This window comes from Nomascus leucogenys, chromosome 3 (genome assembly GCF_006542625.1).
Source record: "Nomascus leucogenys isolate Asia chromosome 3, Asia_NLE_v1, whole genome shotgun sequence".
NCBI classification, from domain to species: domain Eukaryota; kingdom Metazoa; phylum Chordata; class Mammalia; order Primates; family Hylobatidae; genus Nomascus; species Nomascus leucogenys.
In genome coordinates, this window is record NC_044383.1 from 39,445,908 (window position 1) to 39,468,589 (window position 22,682).

The window sequence follows — 22,682 nt, forward strand, 5'->3', positions numbered from 1 at the left end:
ATATAGACCCTGCTCTGTGCAAGGCAGTGTGTCGGAAGATGTGGGGAAAGTGCAAGGGGCAGCACACACCTCTTGTGCTGCTGCAGGATTTCACAGTCTTCGATGAGGCCTGAAAATTACAAGGTTTGACATTATTGAAGGGAGGACTTGGAATTTGTTAAGCATTCTGAGAAGCCAGAGACTTCTGGATAGTGTGTAAACGAACAGAGGAGACACATAACATGCAATGAGGTAATTCAGCTCTCTGATGGGGGAATAAAGGTGTACTACATTGTGCTGTCTCTATCATGTCACCTTGAGCACCTTGCCTTGGCTGACTTGTCATTCACTCATCAAACCAACAAATAGTTACTGTTTATATACCAGAAACTATGACAGGGCTGGATAAATAAAATAGGTTCTCTCCTCAGAGTTCGCAGTCTAGTAAAGGAGACAGAAAAGCCAAGAGCTTAGAGTAGGGTGGAAATGAAGGTCACCTCCTTCGGTGAACGGCCAGGGAGTAGAAGACTCTCACTGCCCTGCGGGCCAGGCATGTGCCCCCATGATGTTGCATCCTCCAAATCTCACTCAAGAGGGCCTCTCTTGAGCTGTGCTAGGTCCTTATGATACCCCAGAATGCACTGAGTCCTATGATATACAAACTGTGTAGACCCTAACTAGATTTTATCTGTCTTCCTCTGTCTGGTGGTATATATTTGCCACTTGAAGGCACAGTGTGATTCTTACCTTTAATTCCCTGTCATTAAATTTCTAGTGGCCAGCATGGCCATGGAGATGGTGTGCTGGGACAGAAAGAGCCCAGGCTTGGGGTCAGGTACATGAGGTCAGGTACACTTGACTCAACCTTCACCAGATAGAGAGCTAGTCGTTAAGTGTGAACAAGCTGAAATGTTTCAAGACAGCTCCCTCCTCTGTAAAATGGGGATAATAACACTCTTCTTAGGGAGATTCTGGGATTCACCAAGATAAACATGTAATATACTAAGCCTAGTGTCTAGAAATAATGCTCTTTACTGTTGAGCAAGTCTATAAAAGAGAATACACTCTTTTACCCTCAATGAATAATTGAATAATAGGTGGTTGTATAACTATAGACTACAATCTATGAAATGCAATGTGATTGGAGTTATGCCCTTGCTCTTCTGTGTTTCTGGGCAATATTATTCTAACCTTATTTGGGTGTACTGTGAGGTCAAATGGGGGTAGAGAGCTGCAGATCTCAAGACGTAGTTTTATTCTCTTGGCTCCAAATCATACAGGCCGTCTCCAACACACTAAGTCCCATGCAAGTCCTTCAGAAGTAACTGCTCCAGTTGTGTAAGGAAAAGAACTGACTGGTAGCTTGATGGCTAAGGAAGGCTTAATAGGGAAAGCAGGGTTTGACCTGTGCCTTGGAAAGCAGGCATGTCTCTAATTGGAGCAGCTGGGGAGACAACTCACCATGCAAGCAATAAGGACAGCCAGTGGAGCAGGGTGTTTAGAGCAGGGAGTAAGCGTAGGAAATAACTGGGGAATGAGAAAGGCCAGGGAACAACTGGGGAATAAGAAAGGTCAGTTAGCCTGATAAAGGAGACCTGGAATGTTAAAGCAAAGAGCTTTCACCCATCAGATGAGGGCACCCCTTGATTTTTTTTTTTTTTTTTTTTTTGCTGGTTTGTTTTCAGCAAAGGAATGATGCTAAAATGGTTTTGTCTTCAGAAGATTAGTAAGCTGGCAATTCCTAGTTCCTAATAGGTTGGCCTACTTTCTTCACTTGCCAAGCTGCTGTGCTGGCTCATTGTGCATTCGCTCACTACCATGTGCATTCCAGTCTCCACATCAGGCCTCCATAGACTCCCAGTGACTCATTCAGTCTCTTATCCAGCTTTTCCAAGGTGTTTTCCTCAAAACATTCTATCTACAAGGGATTGTATGACCTAAGGACTCCTTGATCATGAAAGTTTAAAAAATCTCAGTAAATCTCTTCTCCTTTTGGAGATTTACATTGCATAATAGAATATTAAAGACAATTAGAAGAGTCAGAGTAAAGAAATTATTTTAATTTGCTTAACTGAGTATTTCCCATGTTATTGATCATTTTTTTAAAGAACACAGCCTGTAGATGTAGTGCTGTGCCAAATAATTAATTTGCCTTAATCTAATAACCTTTTCTTATTCCCATTTCTTTGACCTCTGCAGAATCTCTGAAATAGGCAATCATCCATCCTTCTTGAAGTCTTTCATCTCTCGTCATCTCGTTGTTCCATCTCTGCCTTATTCTGCATGTCCCCTTCCACTTTGGGCCTTCAGGACAGTTACAATGCAATAGAAAGGTGCCAACAAGTGCCTAATGTAGGGAAGTCACAAATCAATTGACCACGGGCCAGATTCAGTCAACAGACCTGTTTCATCCGACATACACTGTTTAAATTCAGGAAAGTTTTACATATACATCTGAAGTTCCAGCATCTACTGAATAATGAAACAATCTGGTAACACTGAGCATTTCTACATGGTATCAAATGGCTAGATCTTCTACTGTTAGATGGGGCATGAGTTCTCTACTGGATGCCAGTGCCCACCATTCTTTAGTGATCACACCTGGACAATATCTGGTCGCCATTAATATATGTGTTTGTGACCCTGTCTTAACAAAATACAGATATGGATGTAGATATTTACAACAAACATGTACTGAGCTCCTCCAATGTGTCCTCTGTGTGTTCTTGCCTGTGCCAGTTGCTGAGGATAGAGAGAAAGCCACAGTCTCTGATATCAAAAGGTATTGCAAATCACCTTCGAGAAACTATTAATAAACATATATAAATAAACATATAAATTTATATATGTAAATATTTATATAAACATATATAAATGTATATATTATATATGTATATATGTATGTATATGTAAATGTATATAAATATGTATATATTAAGTAATATTGCAACATTGTTATCAGCCACATGTTTCCAAGCCCCAAACTTGTCAGAAGAAATAAAAGATGAAGTGCTCTATGAATGAAGCTCTGAACTTCCATCACCATTGCCAATACCCTCACCACAAAGAACCAGAAAGAGATAAAAAAATTACCACCAAGATCTGGAATGATGCATCCCAGTCACTCCAATCCTGGATGAGAGAAACTCAAGGTGCTTTGCTGGAAAAATGCTGAAGTGTGGACAAACTGGTGGTAGATATGGCAATGTTCAGAAATCAAGGTATTGACCAGGCACAGTGGCTCACACCTGTAATCCCAGCACTTTGGGAGGCCGAAGTGGGTGGATCACAAGGTCAGAAGATCAAGACCAGCCTGGCCAACATGGTAAAACCTCGTCTCTGCTAAAAATACAAAAATGAGTTGGGTGTGGTGGCACGTGCCTGTAATCTCAGCTACTCGGGAGGCTGAGGCACGAGAATCGCTTGAACCCAGGAGGCAAAGGTTGCAGTAAGCCGAGATTGCACCACTGCACTCCAGCCTGGTGACAGAGTGAGACTCAGTCTCAAAAAAAAAAATCAAGGTATTATCTCTTCCTAGATCACTCAGTTATGAAAAAGAAAAAATCACGGAAAAGCCCACATATAGAGTGTGAAAAAGAGACAGTAGAGAACAGTCATTACAAGTATGGCTCTGGAGTATTGGTTTGAATTCCAGCTCCCATGCTTCCCAGCTGTGTGACCTTGGATAAGTTGCTTTGCCATTCTGTGCCTCAGTTTCCTTTTCTCCAATATAGGATATAATAGTATCTGCCTCATAAGATTGTGGCTAGAATTACAAGCTTTGATAAATGTAATATGATTAGAACAGCATCTGGCACTTAGTAAGTGCTCAACAAATACTAGTTTTTATGATGACAGTGATGATGAGGATTGTGGCAGGCTACAAAAATGGCCGCGAATTATTTCCTTCACTGACACTGGGCTGGAACGGTGATTTCCTTAACTAATGGAAATTTAGCAAATATGATGCAAGCAGTCTTGAAAAATACCTGTACATCGGAGATTGCTCTCTCTTGTTGCTTTTGGCAACTCTGCAACAACTGCCATGTGAAGAAGCCTGAACTAGATTGTGGGAGGATGAAAGACCATGGCCCAGTCACCCCTGTCACCTTGGCTGATAACTTGCCAACAGCCAGACACATAATGAAACCATTCTAGATCCTAGATCATCCACTTGCCAGTCCAACTGCTGCCACAGACGCATGAGAGAGCCCAGCGGAGATCAGTTGATCCAGACTAGAACTACCCAACTAATTCACAGAATCGTGGGCTAAATAAATGATTGTTGTGAAAAGTCGGTAAGTTTTGGGAGTGCTTTGCTACACAGCAGATGTTAACTGACACAATGATGATGTGTTTGGAACCATAATAAGTATTTTAATTACATAACAATTGAATCCACACACTAATCGATAAAGTTGATTCATTTTGTAGATGGGAAAGTAAGCCTAGAGAGGTAGAGAAATACAGTCAGCCTTACACACCTAGTAAGAGGCTATGCCAGGATAGAAACCCAGATTTCTCTAACTCTGTGGTCCAGCTTTATCCATTGCACTATCCATTGTCACACTCAAAGCCCAACAGTGGGATAAAGATCACACTGTTAGGGGTGATCTTGGTAAGAGGTTTAGGTGATGTTTACAATGCTGTTGTTATTGTCTTTATTCATGATAATTCCATTCACGGCCACTCTCAATTCCTTTTGAAAATAGTCAAGTTAAGTCTAATGAATGACCAATTATGCTTCCTTTATGTGGAGATTTATAGTTTTAAATTATACAGTCACAAATGAGACAAATTCAAGGTTAATATGGTGATGGAAAGTGCTGAAAACTAAACAGACTACTGCCCTACATAGGCCAATATCTTTTTTGAAACAAAATCCAACACATCACAACATGGCATCCACACTTGCTAGACAGCTATGTGAGCATTCATTTCCTCAACAAGTGATGTATATTTACTGAGCACATACATTGTGCTAAGCTCAACTGCTGGTGTTCTACCAGTGAGCAAGACGAGCTTCATTTTCATGGGGAAGGCAGACAATAAACAAGTAGACCAAATAAATTAGTAAAAAATTGTAGGTTACTATATATTATCAAAATGTATTTCTATAGGACTTGCCGAAGTCATTGGGAGGAAAGGAAAGGAGTCAAAGTTTTTATATTTGGTCATTGCTAAGTTTTTAGAGATGTAGGCTTTATATAGAGAACTATAGATCAATGTCGCAAACTGTGAATGCATCCTTCCGTGGGATTACACTCCTCCCATTATGGTAGGTGCTGTGAAATGACATGGCCCGGAGTGGTTTGGGCAAAATATTTGACACGATAAAGTGACTTAGAGAAAAGCAAGCAATGCTTAGATAACACTTGCATAAACACTTAAAAAGGCATTTGCAGTTCCTTGTGACTCATGAAAGAGGGATGCCATATAGAAGCCAGTATTAGGATGTGGAGTTTAGGCCCAAAACAAAAGAAAACAAGCATACTGAGGCTGAAAAGAGCTGGGGTAATTCAGATGGAGACAAAGGCAAAGACTTGCATGCACTAAAAGGCATGAAGCAACCAGACACACCACATCCACAGCACTCACCCAGAAGGAAAGCTCCTTGGAATAGCCAGAGCTTTTTCTTGACTTGACTTCTACTAAAGTCAAAAAGGGTATTGTCAAGTGGAGTCAATTTTGTACTTGCTCTGTTTCAGAAGCTATCTTTTTGCGATCACTTACGAAAAATTATGAGGTTCTAAGATCTGATGGCATATCTTCTGAAATCTTTCAACAGGAAGAAAGTGTGTTACTTAGAGGTCCATTGACTCAATAATAATAATAATAATAATTGCATCATTTGTTGAATGCTTAAAATGAACCAGGCCCTGAGTAGTGAGACGTGATTTCAATTAAACCACAGAACAGCTCTATGAAGAGGTTCTACTATTATCAGCATTTAAAAATAAGCGCTAGGTGCCTGTAGTCCCAGCTACTCAGGAGGCTGAGGCAGGAGAATGGCGTGAACCCGGGAGGCAGAGCTTGCAGCGAGCCAAGATCGCGCCACTGCACTCCAGCCTGGGGAACAAAGCGAGACTCTGTCTCAAAAAAAAAAAAATAAATAAATAAATAAGGCACTAATATGCACACAGCTAGGACTTAACATCAAGACTCTCCATGTCTAAGCTAGTGCTGTTAACTACCAAACCAAACAGAAAATCCTATTACAGATGTCAAAGGAAGCACTTTCAACAGAGGGATAATTGTAGTCATAATTCCTCCATCACTTTTTGTTTGTTTGTTGTCTGTTCCTTCCATTAGAATGTCAGCTTCATAAGATATTCCTTTTTTCACTGCTGTATCTGCAGTGTCTAGAACAGTGTTTGGCACTATAAGTTCTCAGAGAACAGTTCTTGATTGAATAAATGAATTTCTCAATTCTATGTCTTCCCCAAAAACTTGCCTAGAATCCTCTGGCTTTTTGGCCCTGACTACATTGGATTCATCTGAGCCGCAGGCGACATTCTACTGTCACCTGTATTTGCTGAAAACTAGATATATAAATCATATGAAATGGGATAAAATCTTTAAAAAGTATTCAGAATAGCTGTAGCCAAATGTGGATTTAATTGCTAGTAACCAAACTTGGCCATTTCTGATAAATCCACCAATAGTTTAACAATATTTCATTATCATTTGCTGATTGGCTTAGAGTCAAAGGACTTAATCTGATCTATTCTCCCTACTAATTTTTCATGAAATTATCATTTGAAAGGATCATGGGGTTTAAAAGAAACCAAGATTATGGATTCATATATTGACTCTGCTAAATCAATTTAAATAAACAAATATTAAGTTGCAGTTACATCGACTATGGTAAATGCTGGAGAACAATGGTTTTAAAAAGAAAAAGGACTCTGCCCTGGAGAGACCCACAGTCTGTACTGTGTAATTGTGTGATACTGGGCAAATAACTGAAACCCTTTTCCTCATAACCTACCCTTTGCCCCAGTTTTCTTATCTTTATCATGAAGAGGCTGGCCAATTATCTCCAAGGTCCCTTTTAGTGTTACTGTTCTATAATCCGTACTTCCTTCCTTTCTTTTTCTTTCTTTTTTTTTTCCTCTGAGACAAGGTCTCACTCTGTTGCCCAGGCTGGAGTGCAGTGGCACAATCATAGCTCACTGCAGCCTTGACTTCTTGGGCTCAAGTGATCTTCCCACCTCAGCCTCCTGAGTGGCTGGGACTACAGGCACCACCACTATGCTGGGCTAATTTTATATTATTTGTAGAGATGGGGTCTGGCTGTGTTGCCCACGCTGGTCTCAAACTCCTGAGCTCAAGCAAGCCTCCTGCCTCAGCCTCCCAACGTGCTGGGATTTTACCCTATATCATACCCAGCCCCTTCTTAAGTGGCAGATGGAGGGTATAATTAAACTTAATTTTGATGATTATTTTGATGATCATTATTCTCTAATACATTAGCTTCTCCTGTTCCCTCTCTCTTATTACTATTCTCCTTCAGTATCAGCTGCCATTTCGCACTAGTGACTATATATGTGCTTCTAATAGCACCCTTATCCTCCCCATAATGTGGTTCTTAAAGTGCCCTGAGCTAGAAAAACAATGACATTTATTTTAACGGTGTCACCTGTGAGTTAATAGGTGGTAACAATGCAGGGGCCTCTCATAGCATGAAGTGTAAGAGCTCTGCGCTATGGTTTGGAAACCCCTTTGCTAGTCTCATGAGCCTCTTTTCTAACTTTGGAATCTACAAGCAGTGTTCTAAAAGGTTGAAGATACTAGAAGTTTCATGTCTGATGGGTGTCTGTGTGTAAACAAAATGCAATGATATAAGAACTGTTGAATTTCCTGAAGAGTCAACAAAAACAGTGAGGCTGTTGGAGGGGGTAGTTGCAGCAGCTTGGAGACTTAAATGGCAGGGATGGGGAGGAGAATTTTGGTAGCAGGCTGCTGTTTCCTCTGCTCATGATTCCACATTCCATTCAAATGCCTGTGCAGAGAATTCCATTCTACTGAGGGTGTTCAGACCATGCACGAGCGAGACACTGACCAAACAGAACTCCGGAAAGACAAAAATAAAGGCTTTGCTGAAACCAGGCCAATTAACCAGAACTGTGCCGGAGGCTTCTATGGGAAGTAAGCTGAACCTTTATCACTTCAGGGGAACATCTCAGAAGGAGTTAGAGGATGCCCCAGGACATTTGAAAATTTGGGAATTTCGCAGCTGCAAATGCCCTTCCATACAACTTCTTCCAATCCACATCCCTTTTATTAAAATTTTACCTCCTCCATGTGGCCTTCTCCGGGTTCCGGCAAGAAATAATCATGTTCTTTTTGGTGATCCAATGACACCTTAAGCAAAGCCCTAGTGGCACTTTCTGTGAAGTACAGAAATCACTGTTTACTCTCCTATTATGTCCCCACTGGGACAGGGACCAAGCTTTAATAAACATTTTGTCCCCAGCACAGGGCCCTGCTTAGCACGCTGCAAGCAATGGAGAAAGGGCACAGTGGAGAAATAATCGAAGACTTAGAGCTATGGTCCTCAAAGTGTGGTCCCCAGACCAGCATCATCCTCCTTACCCAGGAATTTGTTAGAACTGCAAATTCTTGGGCTCCATCGCAGGCCTACTGAATCAAAAACTCTGGGCTGGGACCTAATAATCTGTGTTTTAGCAAGCCCTTCAGGTGATTTTGATTCCTGCTAGAGTTTGAAAACCTGTATCCTAGACTTTAAGGAGAACATGTTACCTCTCATCTCTGACTGTACCATCCATCTGACAAGCACTTACGTCTCTATCATCTCCCTTCTACAATGGAAGCTACTGAGGGCACAGCCTAGGGCCTATTCATCTCTATACGCCTCAAGGCCCCTAATTCAGAATCCAGTACAGGGCAAAACTCAACAAATGCTAGCTGGGTGAAGGAGCATCTCTGCAGAAATCCCCCATGGCTGTAAATGGAGCAGGCCTTTCTGTAAGTGATGCTTCCAGCTTAATATTTCCAGAGATGAATCACGTCTGAGATACTAATTCTGATGGTAATTACCATATGGATGAATCATATCATAATGAGAAAACCTGGCTGCCAAGGGAGCCTCTCGAAAAGAAAAAATCAAATCAGGAGAAATGGATTATGTTGTTAGGATTGTGATGTCAGGCCATGAATTAGGCCTACAGAAGGGACTTAATGGCCTGAACTACCAGGCTCCTTGTAGCTCTAAGGAGCAATGGGTCAATTAATGAATCACATGGGGACAAATTCCCTGCAAGACAAAACCAAATTTTCACAAATCCCGTAGACTGTGATCCCTGGCTCAGAGGATCAAGGGTAATGTTCTTGCTAAGCTGTGCATGTGTGAAGCTGAAAGGGACAGAAAGTTCCTGACATCCTGTGGCTCCAGGCTTCTGCGTGTCCCCAACAGGTGGAGGGGGCCAATGCCAACCTATAGGACCAGGCTTTTTGCTTCCTGTGCCCCAACCTTCATTGGCTGAACTCCTGCTCATCTTTTCCTGGTTTCTAACCTTCCTCTCTCTGCCCAGCTGGAAATGTCCAGTGTGGCCTCTATCTTCATGGCTCCCAGGGCCTTGGTCATTGCTTCTGGACCAGCACTGCATTTCCCTTCTCTTAACCTCTTGTCTGCCTAAAGATGGCCTGAGGCCATCTTTATAATGGATGATATATATCATCCATTATATAAATATATAATGGAGATATAACAGAGTTGTTATAAACAAGGATTCAAAGGGATAAGACATCTGTGAGTTCTGTTTCTAGTTTCACCAGCCCTGAATACCCAAATGGTGATAATAGCATAAATACCTGAATCTTTAGAGCTCCAAGGCCATGCCTGCTGGCCTGAGGACCTCAGGTAACTTCCTACCCTCAAAAGCCATCACCATCTGCCTTCATCCCTCCTAGCTATTTGCTAGCATTCTGAAGGTGATGGAGCCCCTCCTATGCTCAGGGATAGTTTGCTTCTGTTCTTCCACTCAGCTCCCCTTGTTGAAGTACCTGGACTGGGCTCTGTGGCTGGCCAGGCTCTGCCCTCCTGGGCTGAGACTGGAGGTGGAGAGAACAACCCTCTCCTAGTCTCCTGCATGTGAACTTATATGCAGACGTCTAAGTGTTTTCTGGTGCACAGCTCCATAAACAGCCCAACTCTGGATTCCATTCTGGGGTAGTGAGCCCACTATGCTATAACAAATGCAAAGCCTCAGCACAGCGCTTGGCGTGTATGTGGCATTTAATAAAAGGGAGGTTATCAATCCTCTTGGTCAATATCAGAGTTACAGTGCAGATCCTCTCTCTCATCCCAGATTTATTCCTTTCACTCACTTCTCTGCTCTCTTCTGTCTCTCTAGGTTGCTCCAGCAGCTTTCTTCAACTTCCTCTTAGTCCCCATGGTTTCTTCATTATTAAGATTACTTAGCCCTCGCCACTTGCATATTCCCCATGTTGCTTTCTTTTGAATCTCATCCTGTTGTTTCTTGCCCTGTCCTGATCTTCCTACCTTCCTTACCACCCCTCTCTCTCTTCCCTTTATTCCCAGTGTCCATCTTTCTCTTGTATCCTTCATTTCTTTCCACTGCCTTTTGATCTTGATCCTTTGAGCATCACATCCAGGGGCAAAGGGAGGGGATGAGAATGAGGACAGAGTGTGAATTAGTAGGGTCTGCAAGCAGAGATCCTCCTCTAATTATTAGCGGACAGTTATTTATCCTTATTAAATGCACTGTATTTCTTCTACTGGAAAACTGCAGTGATTTAATTCTTAAAGGTTTCTCTTCCAATGGGACCCAAGTGAATGACCACCAGAGAGGAGCTAGGGACATTCCTCTCCGCATCCCCCAAGGATCACAAACTCAGTAGTTGAGCCAACATGGACTTACTCTCAGAGACAGGACCCAACGTAAGTTGGCTTCTGGTCCTGATTAATTGAGCAGTTGCAGAGCCTCATGCCTGCCAATAAGACTGAAAGCTGTTTAAGACAAGCAGTACAGACCTTCAAGTTTCATCCAAGGGTAGAGCCATATTCAACAACCTGTTAGTGAACGCACCTCATGCAGAGCAAATGAAATAGGTAGTGGTGGGTGAATAGAGATCACCAGATTCCCAGGAGCTAGAGTTATCACCAAGTTTTAGGCAGATCAGGAGGACATGGAGCCTGGAAGAGGAATTGTTGAGTCTCCCAGACAGGATGGAGGAGTTGAGTAAGGGTAGAGAATAGTAGGAAAGCCCAGCCTAATGGGGAAAATCCTGGGCCCTACACCCACAGAAAGGCAGGCCCTGGGAGGTCCTAAGCAATAGCTAGGCCCCACACTGGGGTGCCTATCCAGAGGAATCCTCTGAGAAGCTTGGACTGGCATTCAATGCAGACACAAAGTAGCTGCACTTTAATTTCTGAAAGATAAGCCATCTATGCCTAAGAATATATTCCTTGTTTGGACTTTGTTCATTCATTCATTCAGACAACAAATATTTACTGAACGTCTATTTTGTGCAAAATAGATTGCCAGTAGCTAGAGATAAAATAATGAATAAAACAGCTTTTTTTTATTATTATACTTTAAGTTTTAGGGTACATGTGCACAATGTGCAGGTTAGTTACATATGTATACATGTGCCATGTTGGTGTGCTGCACCCATTAACTCGTCATTTAACATTAGGTATATCTCCTAATGCTGTCCCTCCCCCCTCCCCCACCCCACAACAGGCCCCAGTGTGTGATGTTCTCCTTCCTGTGTCCATGTGTTCTCATTGTTCAATTCCCACCTATGAGTGAGAACATGCGATGTTTGGTTTTTTGTCCTTGCGATAGTTTCCTGAGAATGATGGTTTCCAGCTTCATCCATGTCCCTACAAAGGACATGAACTCATCCTTTTTTATGGCTGCATAGTATTCCATGGTGTATATGTGCCACATTTTCTTAATCCAGTCTATCGTTGTTGGACATTTGGCTTGGTTCCAAGTCTTTGCTATTGTGAATAGGGCCGCAATAAACATACGTGTGCATGTGTCTTTATAGCAGCATGATTTATAATCCTTTGGGTATATACCAAGTAATGGGATGGCTGGGTCAAATGGTATTTCTAGTTCTAGATCCCTGAGGAATCGCCACACTGACTTCCACAATGGTTGAACCAGTTTACAGTCCCACCAACAGTGTAAAAGTGTTCCTGTTTCTCCACATCCTCTCCAGTACCTGTTATTTCCTGACTTTTTAATGATGGCCATTCTAACTGGTGTGAGATGGTATCTCATTGTGGTTTTGATTTGCATTTCTCTGATGGCCAGTGATGATGAGCATTTTTTCATGTGTCTGTTGGCTGCATAAACGTCTTCTTTTGAGAAGTGTCTGCTCATATCCTTCACCCACTTGTTGATGGGGTTGTTTGCTTTTTTCTTGTAAATTTATTTGAGTTCATTGTAGATTCTGGATATTAGCCCTTTGTCAGATGAGTAGATTTCAAAACTTTTCTCCCATTCTGTAGATTGCCTGTTCACTCTGATGGTAGTTTCTTTTGCTGTGCAGAAGCTCTTTAGTTTAATTAGATCCCGTTTGTCAATTTTGGCTTTTGTTGCCATTGCTTTTGGTGTTTTAGACATGAAGTCCTTGCCCATGCCTATGTCCTGAATGGTATTGCCTAGGTTTTCTTCTAGGGTTTTTATGGTTTTAGGTCTCACATTTAAGTCTTTAATCCATCTTGAATTAATTTTTGTATAAGGTGTAAGGAAGGGATCCAGTTTCAGGTTTCTGCCTATGGCACCGTTTATTAAATAAAGAATCGTTTCCCCATTTCTTGTAAAACAGCTTCTTGTCCTTAAGAAAGTTACTGAGCATCAGGGAAGATAAGCAAGATAATGGGCAATTGTATTACAGCATAAAATTCTACAGTGGTGTGGGCATACAGTGTTTCAGATACACAGAGGAGGGCCTTAGGAGGCCATGGAAGGTTCTTCTAGGAGGTAACATCTAAGACACAACCTACAGACAGTAAGAGTTAGCTAGGGCAAGGTTGAGGAAGGGTAAGAGAGGGGGAAATGTTCTAAGCAAAGAGAAAAGTGTGTGCAAAATAGTTTCCCTATGAGTGAAGCTAAGAGATTGAGCAGTGAGTTTGGGGAGATAAACAGGAACCTTTTGAGTCCTTATAAGTGGGTGCAATTCTAGGCCAGAACCATTTCTGTTCATAAACATTTCCTAAGCAAACTACCTATGCAAGCTATATGGACATGCATACAGCTAGAGGGTTATATCTCCTATGCCTGAGGACATCCATTGCCTTCCAGAGGTATTGTGCTAAGTATTGAAGATGTAACCACAAAAAAGACACAGCCTCTTCTCTTAGGGCACCAATGGAATAGAGATGATGACTTCTAAGATTTCTTATAGCTTGGTGGTTTCCTTTTATTAACAAAAACCAATGAGAAAGGACAAAGTACACATTACCTACCAGCCTGGAATAGGAGAGAGACCATCTACTTCATTTGTACTCACAAGGTAAGTAACAACTTTGAGAAGCATCTCACAGGGTGGGCAAGGACTTAGGACTTTTCCTGTCTAGTTAGAGGTATAGATCTTAAAAGAGATGGAACATCTTATAGGAAATGTCACCTTTCTCTCTACTTTTGTAAGATAGCAGTGGAAAGGTAAGCCTTCAAGAAGGTTCCAAAATATTGGGGAACTACAAAAAAATGGACAGGTCATGGCATTAAAATTGCACTCAAGTTCATGAGGATGAGTCAGGGTTTTTCAATCTATCCCCAGATAGACTACCTCTGTCCTGTTACAGAGACTGTCAGCTATGTGTGTGTAGAAGAGCATATATATTAGTCCGTTTTCACGGTGCTGATAAAGACATACCCAAGACTGGGCGATTTGCAAAAGAAAGAGGTTTATTGGACTTACAGTTCCACATGACTGGGGAGGCCTCACAATCATGGTGGAAGGCAAGGAGGAGCAAGTCATGTCTTATATGGATGGCAGCAGGCAAAGAGAGAGCTTGTGCAGAGAAACTCCCATTTTTAAAACCATCAGATCTTATGAGACCCATTCACTATCATGAGAACAGCACAAGAAAGACCTGCCCCCATGATTCAATCATCTCCCACTGGGTGCCTCCCACAACACATGGGAATTATGGGAGCTACAAGATGAGATTTGGGTGGGGACACAGAGCCAAACTGTATTAGCCTATGTTCAGGGCTAGGATTATCCTGAGAGGTTGAGTGTTGAACACAATATATTTGACCTTCAGAGGGCTCAGGAGTTATCACCTTCCAGCTTACCTGGGCCTACCCTATAGTCAGATAAGAAAGATATGGTCACCCTGAGCTGCATGTCAAAGAACTCCATGGAAATCATTAAAAAAGAAAAAAGAAAAAAAAAATGCTAAAGTTAATCAAAATTTTAAAACTTGAAAGAACTTAGGTTAAAAACTTAAGTTTAAAAAAATTGTAACTTCTTTTAAAGTTAACAAAACGTTTTTTAAAAAACCTTCCAATTTACATTCCAAAAATATGGTTTTAGCACTTACATTTTGTAATTTAAAAAGCTTGTTCTCATGTCTCTACTGAGCTTAAGGTTTTTCTTGGCTATCAAAACAAAGAGGTCTTTTGTTGAAACAATCAGGCGACAGTGTTTTGGTGAAAAGATTATATATAGAATAATGGTATGAAGCTCTATTGTATAAAAAGTAGACTTAAGAACTTTCCCTGTCTCCAGATACCCTGGGCTTCTTGCAATAATTTGAAATAATGTTGTCCTTCACTTTGTGGGAGCCCTAAACAATTGGGTGCATTCATTATTTTCTAAGAGCTCATAAAGGACACAATGCAGATGTGACTACACATAATTAAAGGCAGTGTCAACAGCAGTGTATATACTAACTACAGCCTAACCAACCCACTGGGATCAACTGCTTATGGGTGTTCCAAGGATTTTCTCTCTTTTATACCCACCATGATCTAGTGATTCATGGTATATTGTATTGTATACAGGTGGAACTCCTGAAATATTCCTTGAACTGATTTTAGCTGGTCTTTGGCATCTGCATATACTGGACATTACCAGTAATGTCAAAGACAGGGGACAAATGAAGTCAGTGCAACAAGTGTTTGGCAAGAATCTGTGGGCTGGGTAGGCTATAGGGAAGGGAAGGGTCACTGAGTCTCACTCCCAGCAGAGCTGGTAGGAGCCAAAGAAGACAGTGAATGTGATGCTGAGCTGGAAGAAAAGGGCTTTTGCTGGGGCCACATCTCTGTTTAAATCACTTTTGTAGCTAGTTTGGATAGGGTACCTTTTCACGAACAAATGCGGATTCAGCTGGAGGGTTCTGTCACTCATGGCCCAAAAGTCGGGTCACCTTTTATTCACTGGGAAGCTTGTTCCTCACACTCTTCTCAAGATCTTCTAGTGTCACCACAAGAGTTCCAACCTTGCTTAGCCATTCACTTCATGAGAGTGAAGGAGAGAGGAAGGGAGCTCTATTTGTTGTGCTCATGATTGGAGGAGAAAGTTCACATCCAGGGATGAACATATCAGATGACTCAAACTTGCTTATCTGTTATCCAGTGGAGACCGTGATACACTGAAGACAGGAGGCAGAGGTCCTGGGAGGGGACAGGGAACAGCTGAAAAACAGGCTCTGGGAAGTCAGAGATGCAGGGATAATAGCAGAAGCTCTTTGTCTTTTTTTTTATTGCCCTCTCTCCAAATTACTCCTTTTCAATTCTTCAACATGAGGCCAGGGAGAAGCAAATGCTCTTCTTTTGGAAGGTGAAGGGCATGGATGGCCATTACTGGCTGGGTAAATTTGGGGTTTCATCAGTTCATCTAACAGATTTCATCATCAGCTCTTTTATGTTTTACCCTGCAAATATTCTTAAAAAAAAATTTTTTTTTTTTGAGACAGAGTCTCACTCTTTCACCCAGGCTGGAGTGCAGTGGTGTGATCTTGGCTTATTGCAACCTCCACCTCCCAGGTTCAAGCAATTCTCCTGCCTCAGCCTCCTGAGTAGCTGGGACTACGGGCACCTGCCACCACGCCCAGCTAATTTTTGTAATTTTAGTAGAGATGGGGTTTCACCATGTTGGCCAAGCTGGTCTTGAACTCCTAATCTCAGGTGATCCGCCTGCCTCAGCCTCCCAAAGTGTTGGGATTACAGGCATGAGCCACCACGCCCTGCCATTCCTAAAAACTCTTAAGGCAGACTTGGCAACCTTTTCCTGCCAATGCCACGGATCCTTTTCCCATTTCCAAAATCAGTCAGAGGCCACACACAGAATGTTAAACATCATTATTGTATTCAGACACAAGACACAGAAAACAAGAAAAGCCAAGTTCTATAGATATAGCAAATAAAAGGATAAATGAGACCTAAATTGTGAGTAGTTAAGGAACTCAGGGGTATTAGTGGCAGGGGAGGAAGGCGATGAGGACAGAATCACAGAAAGACAAAGATAGAATTTTGAAGCAAAGGATGGAGAGAGGAAGGAGCAGGAGGAAGGATCAGGGACAGCATGTTGGAGATGAGCAAGCCCTGGAGATGCCTGCTGTTCTCCCCAGTGTCTGTCATCAGAACAGTTATCGCCCTGCATCATGGGCCTATAAAGTGCTTGCTGATTAATCAGTGACTCATCTGTTTCATTGAGTGTCTCTTGCATGACCAAGGATGGCTGGAAGGCAGGCAGGTAAGAGGGAAAGTTAACACGAGGCAGGAAATAATAAGTGAGAAGACAGAGGTTCAGGCAGCTGGGGCTCCAGGAGTCAAGAGGAAGCCACAGGCACTGGGAACAGGCTGACTTCAGTGGGACATGAATGGCTACTGGCGCCTAGAATTGTGCAAGAACCAGCAAAAGAAACTACCATCAGAGTGAAGCAACCGACAGAATGGGAGAAAAGTTTTGCAATCTACTCATCTGACAAAGGGCTAATATCCAGAATCTACAATGAACTCAAATAAATTTACAAGAAAAAAAAACCCCATCAACAAGTGGGACAAAGGATATGAACAGACACTTCTCAAAAGAAGACATTTATGCAGCCAACAGACACATGAAAAAATGGTCATCATCACTGGCATCAGAGAAATGCAAATCAAAACCACAATGAGATACCATCTCACACCAGTTAGAATGGCCATCATTAAAAAGTCAGGAAACAACAGGTGCTGGAGAGGATGTGGAGAAATAGGAACACTTTTACACTGTTGGTGGGACTGTAAACTGGTTCAACCATTATGGAAGTCAGTGTGGTGATTCCTCAGGGATCTACAACTAGAAATACCATTTGACCCAGCCATCCCATTACTGGGTATATACCCAAAGGATTATAAATCATGCTGCTATAAAGACACATGCACACGTATGTTTATTGCAGCCCTATTCACAATAGCAAAGACTTGGAACCAAGCCAAATGTCCAACAATGATAGACTGGATTAAGAAAATGTGGCACATATACACCATGGAATACTATGCAGCCATAAAAAAGGATGAGTTCATGTCCTTTGTAGGGACATGGATGAAGCTGGAAACCATCATTCTCAGGAAACTATCGCAAGGACAAAAAACCAAACATCGCATGTTCTCACTCATAGGTGGGAATTGAGCAATGAGAACACATGGACACAGGAAGGGGGACATCACCACCGGGGCCTGTTGTGGCATGTGGGGAGGGGGAAGGGATAGCATCAGGAAATCTACCTAATGTAAATGATGAGTTAATGGGTGCAGCACACCAACATGGCACATGTATACATATGTAACTAACCTGCACATTGTGCACATGTGCCCTAGAACTTAAAGTATACTAATACTACTAATAATAATAATAAAAAAAAAGAATCATGCAAGAACGACAACAACAACAAAACATAGGGCATAAGAAGATTAACCTATCGTGAGGTCTAGGGCACAACGAAAGAAGAAAAGAACAGCTATACTGTGAACTCTTGATTATTTGGGGGTAATGTGGAGATTACAATAGTAGGAAACGCTACCTACATGGGAGGTACTATGAGGCTTGGTATAAAAATCCAAGCATAAAAGGAAGTTGGAACAGGGCAGATCTTGGAAAAATCTTCATGAATGAACTGAGCCCTGAGAGCACAAAGCAAACGTGGAAAGGTCAAGGGGAATGTATTCGTGGGGATGAAAAGTTGCTGGCTCTGAAGTGCAGCATTTGGCTTAGAGATCCAACTGTTAGCCTGAGAGCCTGGGTGGACACAGTCTCCAATGTCCCTCCCTCCTCCTCTGCCCCTGCACAATTATTGTCTGTGCTCATCTGTCTCACTGAGAAGGAAAAGAAAAGCTGGGGAGCCCAATTTGCTCCACTTTGGGGGAAGTGAGGAGGTCAGGGAAAAATAGACTTTTCCTTTCCCCCTAGAGGTTTACCTTCTAGTCCAGGTTTGATGCCAAATGTTCTGAGCATTCTGGGCTAGTCGCCTTGGGCTGCGACTTCCCAACCATTCAAAGAATGTCAGGTTCTAAGGCACGTCCTATGGAGGCTTTTCAATTTCCCTAGGTCATTGTGACTTATCTTTTAGTAACTTCTCCCCAGAGCCCAGGTCATAGCGAGACCCAGGGAACAGACCCAGGGAGATACTCACTCAGACATGCATATATCTGTGCATTTAGAAAACTGAACTTGGTCTTCTTAAGCCTTGTTTTGATTCAGTTATCTTCAACGATGCCCATCTGCTGCATTTTGTTTCCTTAGCATGGTCAAGGGAGTTCCTCAGTAACTCTTCACTGTCCACCCTTCTACCTGCTCCTCCATTATTACCCTAGTTGAACACATTGCGACAACTATCCATCCCCTCAACAAGCCCAAGCTTCCCTGCCCACTGCCACTCCCATTCCCGCATCGTCACATTGCTGTTAGAGTACTTCCACTCTTTAAGGCCGTCTTAATGTCACTGCTTAACTAGCTATATGACCTTACGGCAGTTACTTCTCTGTGCTTCCATTTCAAAATAGTAAAATGGGGATAACTGTGTGATAATTGAATGAATGAATACATACAAAGCACTTAGCATAGTGCCTGGCACACAGTACGTTCTATGAAAGTTCTTGTCTTTTTCTCATTGACGGCTCCCAGCCCATCCACCCTCTGAACACTCAGGTGCTATTTGGAATACAGGTGATAACTAAACATCTCCAACCAGGATTTACTTTATTTTGCCCTCAGTTGTTGTCCCCATTTTATTGTCTATTCGTTTTGAAAGGAATGTGTGTATAGTACTGAGTTTCTTCTCTGCTGTTCCTAATTTACTTATTCAGTGTGACGTCCTCGTGCCGAAAGGAACCCTTGGCTTTTTTTTTTTTAACAGCAGCTTTATTGAGATATAATTCACATTCCATACAATTCACTCATTTAAAGTACGCAAGTCAATAGTTTTTAATACAGCTACACCACAATCAATTTTAGGCCCTTTTTTCACCTCCAAGTTAAGTCTCATACCCGTTTAAAGTCACTCCACATTTTCCCATCCTCACTAGCCCTAGGCAACTACCACTAATCTACTTTCTATCGCTATAGATTTGCCTGTTTGGGACATTTCATATAAACCCCTGGCTTTTTTAAAAGGCAGAATTCTTCTTTAACTCAACATTCATCTGTTTCATCAAAATCCCCAGCCCTAGGACCAGGCACATAGTAGGTACCCAGTAAATGTTCTGTTGAATGAAAACCAAAGCAGGGGGTTGATCAAGTTAAATATATTTTTTTCACATTTCATCTTTAGACCTTATTGGTCCAAAGCAAGATAGAGAAGTAGGTGAGGAACAAAGGCATCGTGTTTTTCTAAGGTATACAAAAGCTCCGTGGAGACTCCTTAAAATGAAATTCTAGTGCAGTGGTTCTCAAACTGGCTGCACCTTAGAGTCACCTGGGGAACAAAAAAATACTGAGGCCTGAGCCCTGCCCCATATCCAATGTACTGAGCCCTGCATACCATATCCAATGTACTGATTTATCTGTGTGGAGACACGGATTATATCTTTTAAAGTTTCCCCAGTGATTCTGTGAGCAGCCAGGGCTCGTTGGGAACTCGTGTTCCAATGGAAACAATCATTCAAAGCAAGAATAATTTGTTGAATTCCAGCCATGCCCAGCATGATACACAGCCAAAGTTTTCAACTCTGTCTTCAGGGAAATGAACCTCAGAATTTTTAAGAAAGCAATAAAAAACAGAATATTCATTTCACAAAAATTTTCTTCATAGCCAACATTACTATTACACTGAGCCATATAAAATTGCTGATATTTGACTGTTTTTGACCTAGAAAAATCAAAATTTCATATCATTCAACCTAATTGAATGCATTTGTTTCATGAAATGAGATACATTTAATATTCAATCTGAATCACTATCTTGTTAATCACCCATTCACCTTCCTTGTGCTTCATGCATTTTTAAAAAAGAACATTTTAAATTTTATTAAATATATATCGCTAATAGAGGATGGAAAATAAATTAGCCATCAAAGAGGGACAAAAATCATGGAAATTCACAACAGATAAAACAAACACAAACTTTATAGATGACCTCTACATTTTGCCACACATTATTTCTGGAAAGCATGTCATAAAGTAGACTGTCATAAAGCAAGATATATTTTCCCATAGGAAAAATTTCGTGATTAGGGATTCTGTTCCTGTCTAGGCCTCACATAAATCAAAGATACGATCAACAACAGGTCATGAAAGCAACACTGCGACAGCCATAAACCTTTATAAACCTTCTGCAGCACTACAAGCATTTAAAATAATAAACTTATTATTCAAGCACTATAAAATGCCAGAATTATATCCAATCCATCGATCATTATACTGGCATTTAGAAAGGCAACTGAGTACTACCCATCGAAATTCAAAAAGTGTACATTCTTTGATCCACTTCTAGAGATCTTTCCTATAGGAAAACCGGTTTGGCTTCTTTCCTCTCTTCCAGAACCAAGTTTAAGTGTCTCAGTCTAGACCCACGGCCCTTCACAGTAAGTATCACTACTGAGTAGGCAGTGCCTTGCAGGGGCTGTCTAGCCACCCACTCTTTCAACTCCTTATTCAAGTCCCCATTCCTTCCACCAGCAAGCTGAGGGCTGCCCTAGGCTCTGAGGACAATCCTGTTCCCTGTCAGGAGGAATTTAAGGAGCTTTAGTTCTCTGGTGCAGGCTCCACAATGTCTAGTCAACTGCATTTCTGCTTTCATTCCCATCTCAGCCTGGGAATTTGGCTTCCACCTCCTTTTGTGACCGAAACTGCTGGTGTCTCAGTCCTAATGAGCCTTGTTGCTTGCCAGGCCCTTTCTTCACTCCACCTCTGCCCGCAAGGGGCTGAATTCCTCCCACTGAATCCCACCCTGCAGCTGGAAGGAACCCTGCTTCCTATTGCCACACTTTTCTGATGCCAAACACCTTTCTGGAAAATAAACGTCTCATGAACGAGTGAATACATTTCTAGATTTCCACATACTCCATTACTGTGTACAACTGAATACCCACTGCCACCTCTTGCTGGGTCTCCCAGGGAGTGGCTATTTGGGATGTATCAGTGCATGATTCTAGAACAGCAGTTCTCAACCAGACATTATTTTATCACGACCACCCACACCAGGGACATTTGGCAATGTGTGGAGACATTTTTGGTTGTCACAACTGAGGGCACTCTACAGGCATCTTGTGCATTGAGGCCAATGATGCTGCTAAACATTGTCCAGTGCACAGGGCTACTCCCACAACTAGCTGAGGTTGAGAAACACTGTTCTAGAGAAATCAAAAGCACTTTCTGCAGCACTACAAACCAAATCAAGCTGAAAATTACCAACAGAGAAGGATGATGCTTCTGTTTTCAGTAAAACACCCTTTTCCTATTCCAATTTTCAAAATTCTTGCTTATTACAGAAAAACTGGAAAATAAAGAAAAGCAAAAGATCACCTATGATACCACTACCACTGTGTAGTTTTCCATAGTTGTGATGTCATATTACACACAATTTATAATCTGCTTTTCTACATAATGTATTAACCAAGCTTTTCTCCATATTGCTACGAAGTTCTTTAGACCTCACTTTCAATTCTATGTGAGATTCCTCCTCATGATTTAACAACAGTGTAAGTAACCATTCTCTTATTACTGTTAATTTGTTTCCAGGTTTTCACTATTGTAAAGCTGTTGTGATACATATATTTGTGCATAAAACTTTTTCTACACATGAGGTTATTTCCTTGACAACCCTTAGAAAAGATCTATCCTTGGCCAGGCATGGTGGCTCACACCTGTAATCCCAGCACTTTGGGAGGCCAAGACAGGCGGATCACAAGGTCAGGAGATCAAGACCATCCTGGCTAACACGGTGAAACCCGGTCTCTACAAAAAATACAAAAAATTAGCTGGGTGAAAAAAAAAAAATTAGCTGGGTGTTGTGGCGAGTGCCTGTAGTCCCAGATACTCAGGAGGCTGAAACAGGAGAATGGCATGAACCCAGAGGTGGAGCTTGCAGTGGGCAGAGATCGCACCACTGCACTCTAGCCTGGGCGACAGAGCGAGACTCTATCTAAAAAAAAAAAAAAGAAAGAAAAAAGAAAAAAAAAAGGTCCATCCTCCTGATATCATTTTGCAAGGCAAACATGATTTGCCAAAGGATTCTAACATCAAAGCCCATGTGAAATGTTCCCCTGAAC

At 41.8% G+C, this 22,682-nt stretch overlaps 1 protein-coding gene across 4 annotated transcripts in view; it reads right to left on the reverse strand.

Annotated features, from left to right (window-relative positions):
• Nucleotides 1-22,682, reverse strand: part of PLCE1 (phospholipase C epsilon 1) — a 345,535-nt gene that overhangs the window by 206,711 nt on the left and 116,142 nt on the right. The gene's annotated exons all lie outside the window — the stretch shown is intronic.